We start from the raw sequence: 13,092 nt of genomic DNA on the forward strand, positions 1-13,092 counted from the left end.
CGGTATTGATCCGACCACAGAACGGTGTAAAATTGGAGCAAAGTGGGGTGACCTTGTCAGTTGTACTCTCCTCCTGATTGACAAACAAAGCAGAGGCAGCTGTGAAGATGTTCCTGCATAGCAATGCGCCCCGTCGAAGCTTTCAGATTGTCCACTTGACGATAGTGAGAAAAAAATAAAAAAAGTGAAATAGCAGCTACGGCATGTTTAGCTTCTGTGAAACTAAAGATTAAGAGAAATATTCTGGGATTTGATTTCATCACTCATAAGAAGACTTGGCTAGCACGGGGCGTTGGGAAAAACCACAGCAATTTGAGGCAGTAATGGACGACCGCCCACTCCTTGGTCACCAGCATTAACCAGCAGACATCTCTATTTATAAATACACGATTTTTCTTACATAGAGGAATGTTTGGCAACCTGACAAAAAGACTCTAGCCAGCGGCTAGAATCACTTCCGCCAAAATGATAAGAATTGAGAGTAAATATAACGATTTAAATCCTCTCTGAATGCATTTAACGGTGATTTATTTGTTGGACGAGCAGAAGGCAAACTAAAGTTCGATTGCAGCAGTTGACTTGGCCCAAACTGGGCCTGATGCTCCACTGTGAAGCCAGCGCTAATGGGATCTTCCCATCCAGATTCAGGCTGTATCGGACTTTCCTGGTGAGTCTACCAGCAGCATTTAATCTAGGTTTTACGACCCAGACGCAGGATGTCTAACTTTTGGGGCCGTTTAGCCGCCTCCAACATCCCAATGTAGCCAGCAGAACAGTAGGCTTTGCTTTGCACCTTTATTGTTGTCTTTCATCAAACTCAATAAGAAAATGCATAGATTTGTCTCCTTGCCTTTCCTATATGCAATCCAATCCTAACAGTTATATTGTTACCGCCTGAATGCCCAATGTGAGCCAAGAAAACCTGACTATATCACAGTTGACTGGATCAATTAAGGGATAGGCCCACAAGTGCAGAAATAGTCATCAAAAAACATTCAAAGTAACTTAGCAGCAGCTTAAAATCTTGCTTTTGCAGACATCCAGGAGCTTAACATCCGACTTCATAGCAGTGAAGTGTAACCACACCCAATTATGACCTCAAAGCTTCTCAAACAACTTGTAGTCCACTTGCAGCCCAATGAGAAGATAAACCACTGGAGGTCAGTACAACCAAGATTTTTACTGGTTGCTACAAATGGAACAAATAGAGGGGCTTACATACTATCGTTAAAATTGGTATTTGATACACATGATGGCAGAACAAGTGGGGCAGCAACAAATGGCAATAACTTGTGTTTCTTATTTCACAGCGTCTTTAAGTTGTTTCGTATGATCAGACGTGCCTTTTCTCTGCCATGACTGCTTTGTTTGTGAGAGGGCTGTCAAAAAGGGCCATCAGAGAGTGTGAACATAGGGGCGGCGGGTGCCTCACACAGTGAATCTATCCCAGAGTCTGTTTGTGTTCCACTGACACAACCTAGTCTCTGGACTCTGTCAGCAGTCCTGTTCCTGTCAAGTCAAATAACAGCATTTTAGATGGGCTTCTCTCTTTGACACGGGAGCCAGCTGAGCAGGAGGCCAAAAGAGGTTCAGAGAGAAAAGAAGAAGAAAAAAAAGGGCTTGGGAAATGCACAGAACTTGACCATATGTCCACTGCAGAATGCAAACAAGAAGCCCTACAAGTTCCACAGCGCACTCGCTCGGACAAACCTAAGAAGAGCCCGCCTCCCTTCTGGCTGGCATTTCTTCCAAATGTCAAATCATTCACCTGGAACGAGTTACACAGACCTTCAGGGATCGTCTTTGAGAATGTCAAACTAAACCATGAATCTGTACAAACCTTTGGATAAAGTAGAATGTCCACTGACTTCTTATGGTGAAGCCTGAGGCGCAGTGAGACATCCAGGTCTCATATGACTTCCACACACTGCACTTACCCAGCATACATGTAATCTCAGGCTATGTTTTGTCTCTTAAATAACCCAGTCATGTTTATCCTGCGTGAGTATCTCATGAACCCATTTCCTGTGGAATAATATTGTATGTCTGCGTACTCGGGCGATTTCTCCCATCGTGTCCCCTAAAGGACCTCAACAACAGAACCTTTGTCTTTTCTGAGGGGGGAAAACAAAAAGGCAGACATCCCCCCAAATGCCATCAAACAAGACAGTGGTATTTACTACCATTATCTGGGCTTCATCTCACGTTTACTTTTAAAAAGACAGTGTAGACAGAGTCGATAAATTGAACCGGCTGGCCACATAAAAGGACACTACAGTTTACAATGCCTCTGGGCTTTGAAAAGAAACACAGGATGAAGTGGGTTATACCTGAAGCAATAAACAGGTCTTCACTTGTTAAAAAAAAAGGGCCCAGGAATAAAACAAGAGATGACATAGAATGCAATAACAATAACAGACGATCATTACTGGACTTATTATTGACCGAGGAAGGGATGCACAGCAGTCGACGCTCGCCGTCTGAGCTGGAGTGTCTCTCCTATCGTTCAGAGGAGAATGTTTACCTTTAGATTTGATCCACAATATCCAGGGTCAGGACCCGTGTTTATCTGTTGAGTGTGTACACAGGATTGAGCTTCGTGTCAAGTCATCTGTCTCAGAGGCTGTACTTCAGAGCTCTGATTTCACACTCGCTGGGAAGGGCGTAATTGTTTCGGACAATCTGTAAACCGCCCGGATGCGTCGTTCTTTTTTATCCGAACCTTCGAACCCCTTACGCTTTTTTTTTAACAAATGTTTTCTTGAATTAGTGATTATCAGTGCTTTGAAAAAGAGGGAAGTCAGAGCATCAAATTTATTCCCTTTCATTAGAAAGGCGAGGAACTGAATATCCTGTTGATGCTCCGCAGAGAGGGAAAGTCTTTCACCGTGAATTAAACAGAGGGGGAATCTGGCTTTGCATTTTTACGAGGGGCTTCAAGTTAATGGTCTTCGTTACAGGTGAGCAGGTTTCTCAAATTCTTTGGGACGCCCGGGGACACATCTCGCAGACGGAGGATAATGATTAGGATTGTGGGTATAGAATGCAATAAACAAACCCCTCTTATATAATTAAAGAGAGGATTGGAGTATTGCATTCTGCATCCCGATTGATTAATGTGATTCAGAGTACACAGTTCTGAGTGGTTTGCAAAGCGTGAGTCGATGATAATCAAGTGCAGCCTGGAGGCTAAATCCAAACTTTAGAGAAACCTTTCATGTGTTTCTAAAAGGATATTACAAAGCATATTTTCGGTGGAGCAACAATTATATCTTCGGGGTTTAGCTAACGCGGGTCAGAAGTTAATGCTGAGTCGTCTAATTTAGAGAACAGTTCAACAATTATACAGATTCAAACTTCAAAGTTGTGATACTTTCTGAAAACCTGCTGAAAAATTCAACAAACTAAATATATGTATAAATGTAGGAATCCAGATTGAAAGTGGCTATCAGTGAATAACACAACAAGTTAAAGTCTTTCTCTGATCATTGACTAAACCCCTAAAGGCTCGTCTCTGTTTACCAGAGTTAAATATTGAGATGTTTTCCCCACAATAATGATCCACTCCTGCTTTAAAATGACTTAAATGTAAACACAGCTCTACATAGGTCTTGCCTCTTTCTTCACCCACCCATCCCCAAGTGCTGCAGCTCAGCACACCAGCTCACCTACAACTCTGTAACACTCTGTTGCGCAATGTCAAGCTGTAACATTGCAATACCACCACCATATATTTTTGAACCAGAAAAGATTCTGAAGAAGAATAATGATTCAGAAAGACAAAGGTGGAAATGTTCACCCATGGCATTGACTGTTTAGGTCATGATGTGTCTTTAAGGATATAAAGATGCTATATGGACACGTTGACAAGTGGAACAATTCTGTGAAGGTGTAGGTTTGAGGTCATGGTAGTCCTAAGAGACCTCCGTTTGGCTCTTGAAGACGTCTCATCCAAGATGCTTCTGACAGCGCTAAAGTGGAACGACCATGTTCAAACAGATAACACCACTTATCAGGTACTTATATGCAGTCTTGAGATCTCCTCTCAGAAAGTTGCACCAGCAGCTGGCAGTTTAACAACTATTCACACCTCAAGGTTGTGAGCCTTTGATCATGAATGTTCCATCAGCCATGTGATTTAGGGGTGACAATATATACCTGTGACACCCATTACTCAACAACTGAATGGGGCTTTCTTGGAGGACCAGTGAAATGTCAAAATCCATAAAGAGAAATCCAGTTTCCTTTTACTGAAGCACTTAGGATCACTGGAGGGGTCTTTAAAGCTCTGATAGCAGTTCTTTGACTCTTCATTCTACACTTCAACACTAGCATAGCCAATGTTGGTGCTTAGCAGGTGTAATGGTTGTCATGCCCACCATCTTTGTTTGGCGTGACACAAACACAATGGCATTTTCTAATTAGGAAACCAGAGGAAAAGTCAGAGGATGCCAATTATCCATTATTATCCTTCTGGGGAACATGAATGCCGACAAAGTTTCATGGTGCTCCATCCACTAGCTGTATCTCAGTATGAACCACAGTGGTAGACTGACTGACCGAATAAACTACATCCAAGCAGAACAAGAGGATACAAGTGACAAGAAGACAGTGATTCATTATTGACGTCAAGCACATGGCACCTCCATCTGGCAATCATGCCCGTTTATCAGCTTTGAGCAGGCCAGTAATTAGGACAGCAATATCTCCAGGAAGACAGTTTGACTTTTATTGCCTATTCAATTCGAAATCGACTGCCAGCAACTCAATGATTCGTGATTTAAGGCGTATACATTATTGCTCGGCCACTTCTAATGCACCACACACGCTGTAATGTAACCTCTGGTAAATACACACAACTCTCAATGGGATATTCAGGGATAATTGTACGTGTCTAGCGTTTGATAATTTCCTGCTTCCTCTTTTTCTTCCGATGTCTCCCTCCGCCTTGTTTGTCTGTCCAAACTTATTTTAAGCCGCTTTTTTTGGATGACTTTTGCTTCCGAGAACGACCAAAACCGTAAGTCAAAAACAAAACAGAAGAGTTGTTTTAGACTTTGTGAGCTTGGCTTCCGTCCTCTGAAACACCAAGCGCTCTTCCTGTTGGCTAATTGCTTGTTAGTGCCCCTGGCCAACGAGGAGAAAAAAAAAAGTCACACAGGGCTACTTCAGAAACACCCACACAAGCAGCATCTGCAGCAGCACGGAGATATTAAGGCGCCCCTGTCATGTTGGTGCCGTTTACGAGAACTCGTGACGCCAGCTGGGGCCGATCCCCCTGCTGCTAAAGTTCAAAAATCAGAAACAAAAAGTAATCTCATCTAATCTCATTATTGCTTTCTTTCATTCCTTGTGACGGATCTCTCTTTGAAATGTCTTTATGTGGACGCACCCCAATTACGTATGAATCAGAGATGAAGTTTGATTCCACCTTTTTTTTTGATTCATACATCTTACTGTCTCCCATCAGAGGAATTTGTCCAGCTGGCACTTACAATAACCCCTCCCTGCCAAGGTCAGACGAGAGCAGACAGTCCCGCTAATTCTGAATGTTTTATGGAGCAAATTACAGCGGCCGAACCAGGCAGTGAAGTGGCCGGCTGGAATTATCTGGTACTGAGGCTTTCAGTAATTAAGAGCATGGAATGGCCGCCCGACATTATTGCTGGATGAGTGGCAAGACTGAGGAACACCTGAGGCTCCTGGAAGTGCAACACATTCAAAGGAATCTCCAGAGATCTGTAAGGGTTGGACCGCAATGGCCGCCGTCGCTGCTGCAACCCAACTGCTGTGCAGATTTTTGAAATGTGTGACTCGGTAACGCTGGAATGCAGACAAACAATGCACGGGTGAAAGGACTATCTAATATTGTAAAGGTGCACCGCCAAGGACAATTTGCATCCAGTTTGATTAAAAAGAAAACGCTGTTCTGAATAATAAAGAGGACGAGGACTCTGTGGCGCATTCGAAAAAGACTGGGTCAGACGTCAGTGTACTTTTCTATTCAGTGCATCTGAAATGTGAACAAATCTTAATTTCTCTTTTCTGATTGCAATTGACTGTCACCATGGTGACCTGTTTTGGTTGAAAGCAGAGACAACATGGCCTACCTGAAAATTAATTTCCTAATTTCAATCGCATGAATGCCGCTGTGAGTCATTGCCAAGTCTGCAGCTAGTTGTTTGTACACGTATTCAGTATTTTCCATCATGAAATCATCTGTTGAAGGTTGTATTGGAGATCAAAATCCAACAAATGCTGCAATGTGATGCAAACCAACGCATTGTGGAGCTCAAAATAGATTCAAATCAATTACATCAGATCAGGTTTAACTTCCAAAAGGTCCTGCGTGTTTGCATGTGGTGTACAATTAACTGTTAAAGCTGAAATATCAGAAGCCTCAACAGTTGCCTCCTATTCTAGTCCTCTACAAAACATCCGTTTCTCCATTTTCTTTCTCCCCTTTACCCCAACTGGTCGAGGCAGATGATTGCCCTCCCTGACCTGGTTCTGCCCAAAGCTTCTTCCCACGGTTGTGAAAAATTGTGCTCAAAGGGAATCAGTTAGAATTATTGTTTTTTTTTAATCTGATATAATATTGCAAGGTCTTCGCTTTACAGTGTGAAGCGCCTTAAGATGACTTATCTTGTGGATCTGCATGACAAAAACTCTGTAAAGATTGTTAAATTAGATATTTGGTCGGTTCAAGTTTTGGAATTCAGGACTAGATTCTAATCCAGACGTTGCCGTTCTGCAGTTTGTTTATAAATGAGCATTTGCTTGCACTTACTGGTTTATTTATTTGAATATTGGACTAAATGTTATAAGAAGAACTACTTTTAAAGAAGTATGAAATATGTATAAACGCTTTGGGAGTTTTGCAGTCGTTCTTGGTTTCATTCTAACTTTCAAGCTGCAGTATTTTATATTAAAAATGAGCTACATAACTTGCAGTAACTTGCAGGGATGAGTCTGAACAAAATAATCAACTGAGTTCATCTCGGCTCTATAAAACATTTTAGCAACTTTCAACTCACTGCTTTGGTTCTTTCAGTTTTGACACTCCTGTCAGCATCATTTCCAGCAACAACAGGTGGCTTTATTCACCAAAATACAAACAGCTGACTGTACACTGTTTCCCGACACCAAACAGCAGCCAGACAAAGTTGGCAAACGGCTAGCACACAAAGAAGAAGCAGAATCAGGTGGCCGCAAACATGACTCCAAATCAATGCTGCTCTGTATGCATTGGCTGTGGAACAAGGTGTCTGCTCGCAAGTTGTTGTTTTTTATGTATACTAGTTTAAATTTAAAGGGGTAACAGCTTCCCCGTGCTGCCCCCTAGTGGCCAAATGTATCTGTTAATGCAGGTTCAAAGGGATGTAAGTGTGTTGAACTAGGAGCCCTGCTTTGCATTCTGTGCTGTACCATGACTGACAGTATCATCGCGCCTCTACTTCTGCCTTTACCAGGGATAAAAATAAAATCTGTTCTCCCCCACTCTGTATTACCTGAGTTATTGAACCTCAGACAGGCCATAGATCATAGCTCAACCCTGCTGTAATATCTGCAAACCGTCTTTAATGTCTCGCACACGTCAAACTCTTTAAAAGAGTCAAATCAGAACTCAAGTTTGTGGGATGGGCTTCTGAAAGACGAGACCTACACAGACAGGTAGCTGCTGGATGGATTTCATAGGATGGATTTTTATGAGCAATTACAGCGTCAGTGAATCCATTTGTATGTTGATGAAATATGCTCACCCTTTGCTGTAAGTAGTGCTTAGTCCATTGAGTCCAAGTCTTTTGTTACAAATGCAATTACACTGGTTTGTTTCGTCTAACTTACTCCGTCTGCTAGATAATGACCTTAAGGAGGAATCTCCCTCCTCCCATCCTTTCCAATCAATGCCACTTCATGCAGTGGTTTAGTGGCACTTCATATTGTAAAGCTCTGCAATCACTCAGCATCTGATAAGGAGCACAGCTTAGGGGTATACCGGCCATTCGTCCTGCTAGCTGAACATACAGCACCGACCATATGGAAATCTGCATGTTTTTCAATATGGATAGATTAAACTACATGCAAATGTGGGCTTATGAAACCTCCATATATATTTATATATGTGTGTAAGTATGAGTCAAAGACATCCTCATCCTGACAGTCGTTTCACTGGGACAACCTCCATCTCTACTTATATATATATACACTTGCATACTGTTATGTAAAATCTCCTTCACAGAATCTCTTTTCATCTCTTCCACAAAAATTTCCGCACATTAGTCGAGCCATTCTTGGGCTTCTGTTCAATTAGACCTTCCTTCAACACCCAGCCCGATGCTGCGCGGACTCCCCGGCTCCTCCACGCGGGACGAAAATAACATTTTAATTGCGTAAAAATAAAATAAATAAGTGTGTAATGATAGAAAAAGAAAGCGATTAGAGCAGGAGCTCAGTGGCAAATAGAGGAGCCTATGCGGCTGAAAGCGTGATAATTAGACATTCCTTTCTGCGTGTGCCAGATACACAGATTCACTAATGTGCACTGTGCAGCCTCCCTACAACCGAGAAGCTTATGGCCACGGAATGAGGCACCCCGCGGGCTAAATTTAACTTTTCTTAAACAAAAGCAACCTTGTCTCTAACGCTGTTTCCTCTGCTGCCAAAAACACAGATTTAGCAATGTGTCCAATGTGCATTCATGGTAGGTAGAAGCGTTGGCATGAGCCTCTTCCTTCAGTTTTCTCATTCTTTCTCTGTCCTCAATGAGACCAAGCATTCATTCTGTTTTTTTTTGCTGTCTGTGTGTGTGGAAACACATTTAGCTATTATAAAGCACAGTGTTTGTTTAGGTCCTCGAGATTTCAATATGAAAGAAGACAGCCAGCAGGAATTGTACCTGCCAGTGTCTTGCTTTGTCCATAGGGGGCAATAAGCATCACTGCTAGACACAACTGCACAAATCTGTGCTTGGTTCTTAAATCAAAGAAATACTACACGCCATTATAAATCAGTGACAGATTTTCTAATGAACACTCTCCCTGCATTTGTCACTTTCCTCTCATCCGCATTAACCAACATGCCAATAAGCAATATTCATGCATAATTGCTGGCCAGGAACGACGTATAAATCAATGCACGTCATCATTCGCTATCGCGGTCGAGCACATTGGCACCAGATTATGCGCAGTCTATCATCTCTGCATCTCTAATGTAATATCAATAGAGTTGGGGAAGGACGTTTAAAAGAAGAAGAAGAAAAAAAAAAAGAAGCAAAGCCACGACCTCGGTAAAACCTCAGTGGGTTTGCAGAAATTGAAAAACCCCATCAAATAACTCTTCAGTCACGGTGCATGCAAACCTCATCCATCAACATCAGGGTGTCAGACAGGATGATGAGTGGAAGTGGACAGCAACAAGTCGGAGAAACTTCTTGAAACTTGCACAGAGAGCGAGCGGTGACGCAACACGTTGGAAAGATGGTGGAACGCCGGATCGCAGCGAGACTGCTGTCATTAAAATTGTTACTTTTGTGTGCAACAGCGGCACATTTAAAGTGTAAAGTCGAGGAAAATTACTGAACAAACTGGAGATGGGACAAAAGATAAGGTAGTGCAGCAGAATAGCAACTGTTTAAGTAGCTATAGCAATCATATGTTGAAAGCGAATTGGATATTTGTGCATGATAATTACATTTCATGATGTTATTATGTAATAAACATGAGCATTTGAAGGTTGTTTGCTCTGTGGATTTAATTATGACCTGGTTATTATGTTCTAATTGTTCATTTGAGGCATTTAAATAAACCCTCTTGCTGTGGTTTGAGAATCCAAAAGGTGTTTTTGTGTTCCTGCAAATTGTGTTTTCTGTGACAACATGCTGTCAAAGAATTTCAGTCTCCAGGTAAAAAGAAACGACTCCTCTATGATTTATGTTATGCAGTCATTGTAGCAGATGGCACCCAGCCAAGATCAATTATACACCAGAAATGAACATTTTCAGAAAATGATGTGTTTTTTTTTTTCTTTCAACTAAATTCCAAAACAAAGCAACTGTGATCACTTTGATTCTAGGTTTCTTGTGAACTTAATTTGGATGAAGCTTTTTTTTTTGCCAGATGGATAAACACTAACTATTCTTCACATAGAAAACCTGGACTTGTTAGTGTTCACTTGTTCCCCCGCAGTGCGATTTCAAAGCAACAACAGAGCAAAGCAGCAGCAGAGAAACTTTCTAATGGATTCCAGACTGTAGCAAAATGCAAATCCTCCTTCTTTTTTTTCTCTCCCCCATCTTTTTTTTTTTTTTTGGCAACATACCAAATCAGATTCCTGTATAGGATCAGAACCAGCATCGACTTCCACACGTGGGAACAATCCTTGGCAGAAAGAGCGACTAATGCGACATCAGTCCCTTTTTTTGTTTAGCTGCCATCTCTTCAAACAAAACCAGGTACCGACTTAATCAAGGTCAAGCCGCTGCACTCATTCATGCGCACAGCTCGGTGTGAATAAATATCCAGTGTGCGCACAGATGTTGGTGCTACAGGTGAACTGTATCAGACGGAGATGGTGATAAAATATGAAAATACGCAAATAACCACCTCAATCAAAAATGACCTTAAATTCTCTGCAACAAGGAGGCTCAAATAGACATGTTTCATCTCTTCTCCTGCGCAAACATAACAGTCACAATCACAGAATTGTTCCTTTTCTCCTTATTTAGAAGCAGAGTCTAAACATCGGAGTAATCTCATTTCCTCCCCACATAGTATAACAACTAACAAATTACTTTTCCATCTTCATCTAGAACCCCTTGTACTGACTCTAACTTTTAAAATATTATCAGTGATTTTTAAATGACCGAACCTACCTCAAGCCATCACAAGTGGACCGCGTTCCACTGCACTGATTCATCCAGTCAAATGATAGGAGGAGTAGACATCTGCGTTTTTTGGCACCCCTTTGAGGCGCACAGACACGACTAAACAGCTGCAGTTGTGTTCTAAAAAAAAATGTGCAGTTCGCTATGTTGCGTAAAATTGTGGAGTATAACGCAAACGCAGCGGGATAGAATCAGCTTTACCTTTTGGGTACCAAGCCCTCCGGTGGTTTTTATTAGCGACAAGCTCACTGTACGTCATTCAAAAGATGATTTGACACATCCTTTCTGTGCGTAAAAAAAGAAAATCTCAACTCTAACAACCGCAGTCTCAGAATCCGACACAATCTCAAGTCTGTTCTGTTGCGTTGCGCTTTTACGCACGTCTGGTGTGGCTGCGACGCGAAATCATCTGTTAATCTCATTCTAAAAGACGGTCGCAGCTCTCAGTGCGTGTGTTAAAGCATCACACTGTGCTACGTTGATTTTCATACAGACTGAAAACGCAGGAATTGGTTATAAACGTGCATTTGTGCATCCTCCCGCGGCCATCAAGAACGCTGAGATCAAAAATCGTTGATCGATTTGATGAGACGGGAGAGGAAACGGCTTCTGGGCGAATACAGACAGATCTGCATCTGTAAAACCAAATTAACGACTGTACATCAGGGTTGCAATGCAAAGGGAGAAAAATCTAAAGAGGAAATCTAATTCTGTGGCGATTCTTTTGGTTCTGTGTGGAGAAGTGAAACCAGCTGTTTCATCGCGGCAGTGACACGATGTGCAGGACGCTGTTATCCAAAGCGCATTAGATTCCCAGGAGCGCAAACGGTTCTAGTGAACTGTTTGGCATTTCTTTAGTAAAATAACAAAACCAATGGTGGCGAAACGGGTTTAAATAGCAAAAAGACGGAGAATATCCAGGAAGAGGAGTATAACGTGCGTATTTTGTTGGGTATTTGATATGAAAACGCGCGATGTAGGCGCACAGTGGCTGTCTTGTATTGACCAAATGAATTACATTTAACCATACAGGGCACTGAGAACCACAAACGCAATACGAAAACCACAAATAAAGTTCTGCTGTCCCCTCTTCCCTTCAGATGTGCCATATGGCACACAGGCAGCTGTGGATCAGCCGCAAAATATTTCATTGTCTTTGTGTTTATCATGCAAAGCTTCCTCAGCACAGTGAGGCTTGTTCGATATTTCTGGTGATCACAACGTTTCCAACTGGGACCCAGGTTTGGGATGTTTTCTCTGCTGAGTTGAATTATGTGAAAACTAAGTTGTGCACTTTTTCTCAACCTGGCTGACTAAAACCAAATCTGAAATCTTAAAGAAAACACACTCAGAACAGCGCTGTGATCGTCGAGTTCCCATATTTGGGGCTTTTTACGCACTGGAGGATCACAGGTGTCGATGTGGCTGTTTGGTGAGAAACCTGAGGGGTGTATGGAGACAGACAGCCCGCATCTGAGAAGTGTGAGGTTCAACCTCTGGTCACAACCACTGCTGGAGTGTCCTTGAGCAAGGCAGCTTAACCGAACCTTTCTCACAGTAGCGCTCAATCCCCTGGTCTGGGAGCTTTAGATAAACCTGCTTCAGAAATATCGACTCCTGTGGATTATCAGTGTCCATTGTGAAGAAAAAAAAATAAAGGTAAAAAAAAAAAAAGAGAAAAGAAATCGGCTCTCATTCTTACCTGCTTTCATGCCGTCATGCTGGTGGCGTCTTTTGGTCCGCTTCATCGCACCGTGGCTGCATGTCTGAGGACATGCTTCTGGAGACAGGCTTTGGAGACGAAAAAGCGCCTCGGCTGCACGGGAGAAAGTGGGGAGGGAGGGAGGGAGGAGGAGGAGGAGGGGGAGTGAGAGAGAGAGAGAGAGAGAGAGAGAGAGAGAGAGACAGAGAGAGAGAGGGAGAGAGCGAAAGAAAGGGAGAGAGAGCTCCAAGAAGTGGGCTGGCATTTCTTTGACGATAATAACAGTCGTTATTTGCCTTTTTAGATCCAGGGATGCCAGTCTGACTTCAGCAACACGTGATTTAAAAAAAAAAATAAAAAAAAAAGCAACTTCGCACTCAGCTTCAAATTTCGTCAATACTCCAATTAAACCTGCAGAATCAGACACATGCCACAGATTTTCAGGGGAAACGAGCTCATTCGGCCCATTAGTACTGGTTTCACAGCGCTGCACTTTTTCATATAT

General features: G+C 42.4%; 1 protein-coding gene across 1 annotated transcript in view; it reads right to left on the minus strand.

Moving 5' to 3' along the window:
* Nucleotides 1-12,674, minus strand: part of chrm2a (cholinergic receptor, muscarinic 2a) — an 82,832-nt gene extending 70,158 nt beyond the window's left edge. The window contains exon 1 of the mRNA XM_008276495.1: nt 12,588-12,674. The gene's annotated coding sequence lies outside the window, so the exon portion shown is untranslated. The remainder of the gene's footprint in view (nt 1-12,587) is intronic.
* Nucleotides 12,675-13,092: the final 418 nt, after the last annotated feature.

This window comes from Stegastes partitus, unplaced genomic scaffold, assembly GCF_000690725.1.
Source record: "Stegastes partitus isolate 25-593 unplaced genomic scaffold, Stegastes_partitus-1.0.2 Scaffold74, whole genome shotgun sequence".
Taxonomy (NCBI): domain Eukaryota; kingdom Metazoa; phylum Chordata; class Actinopteri; family Pomacentridae; genus Stegastes; species Stegastes partitus.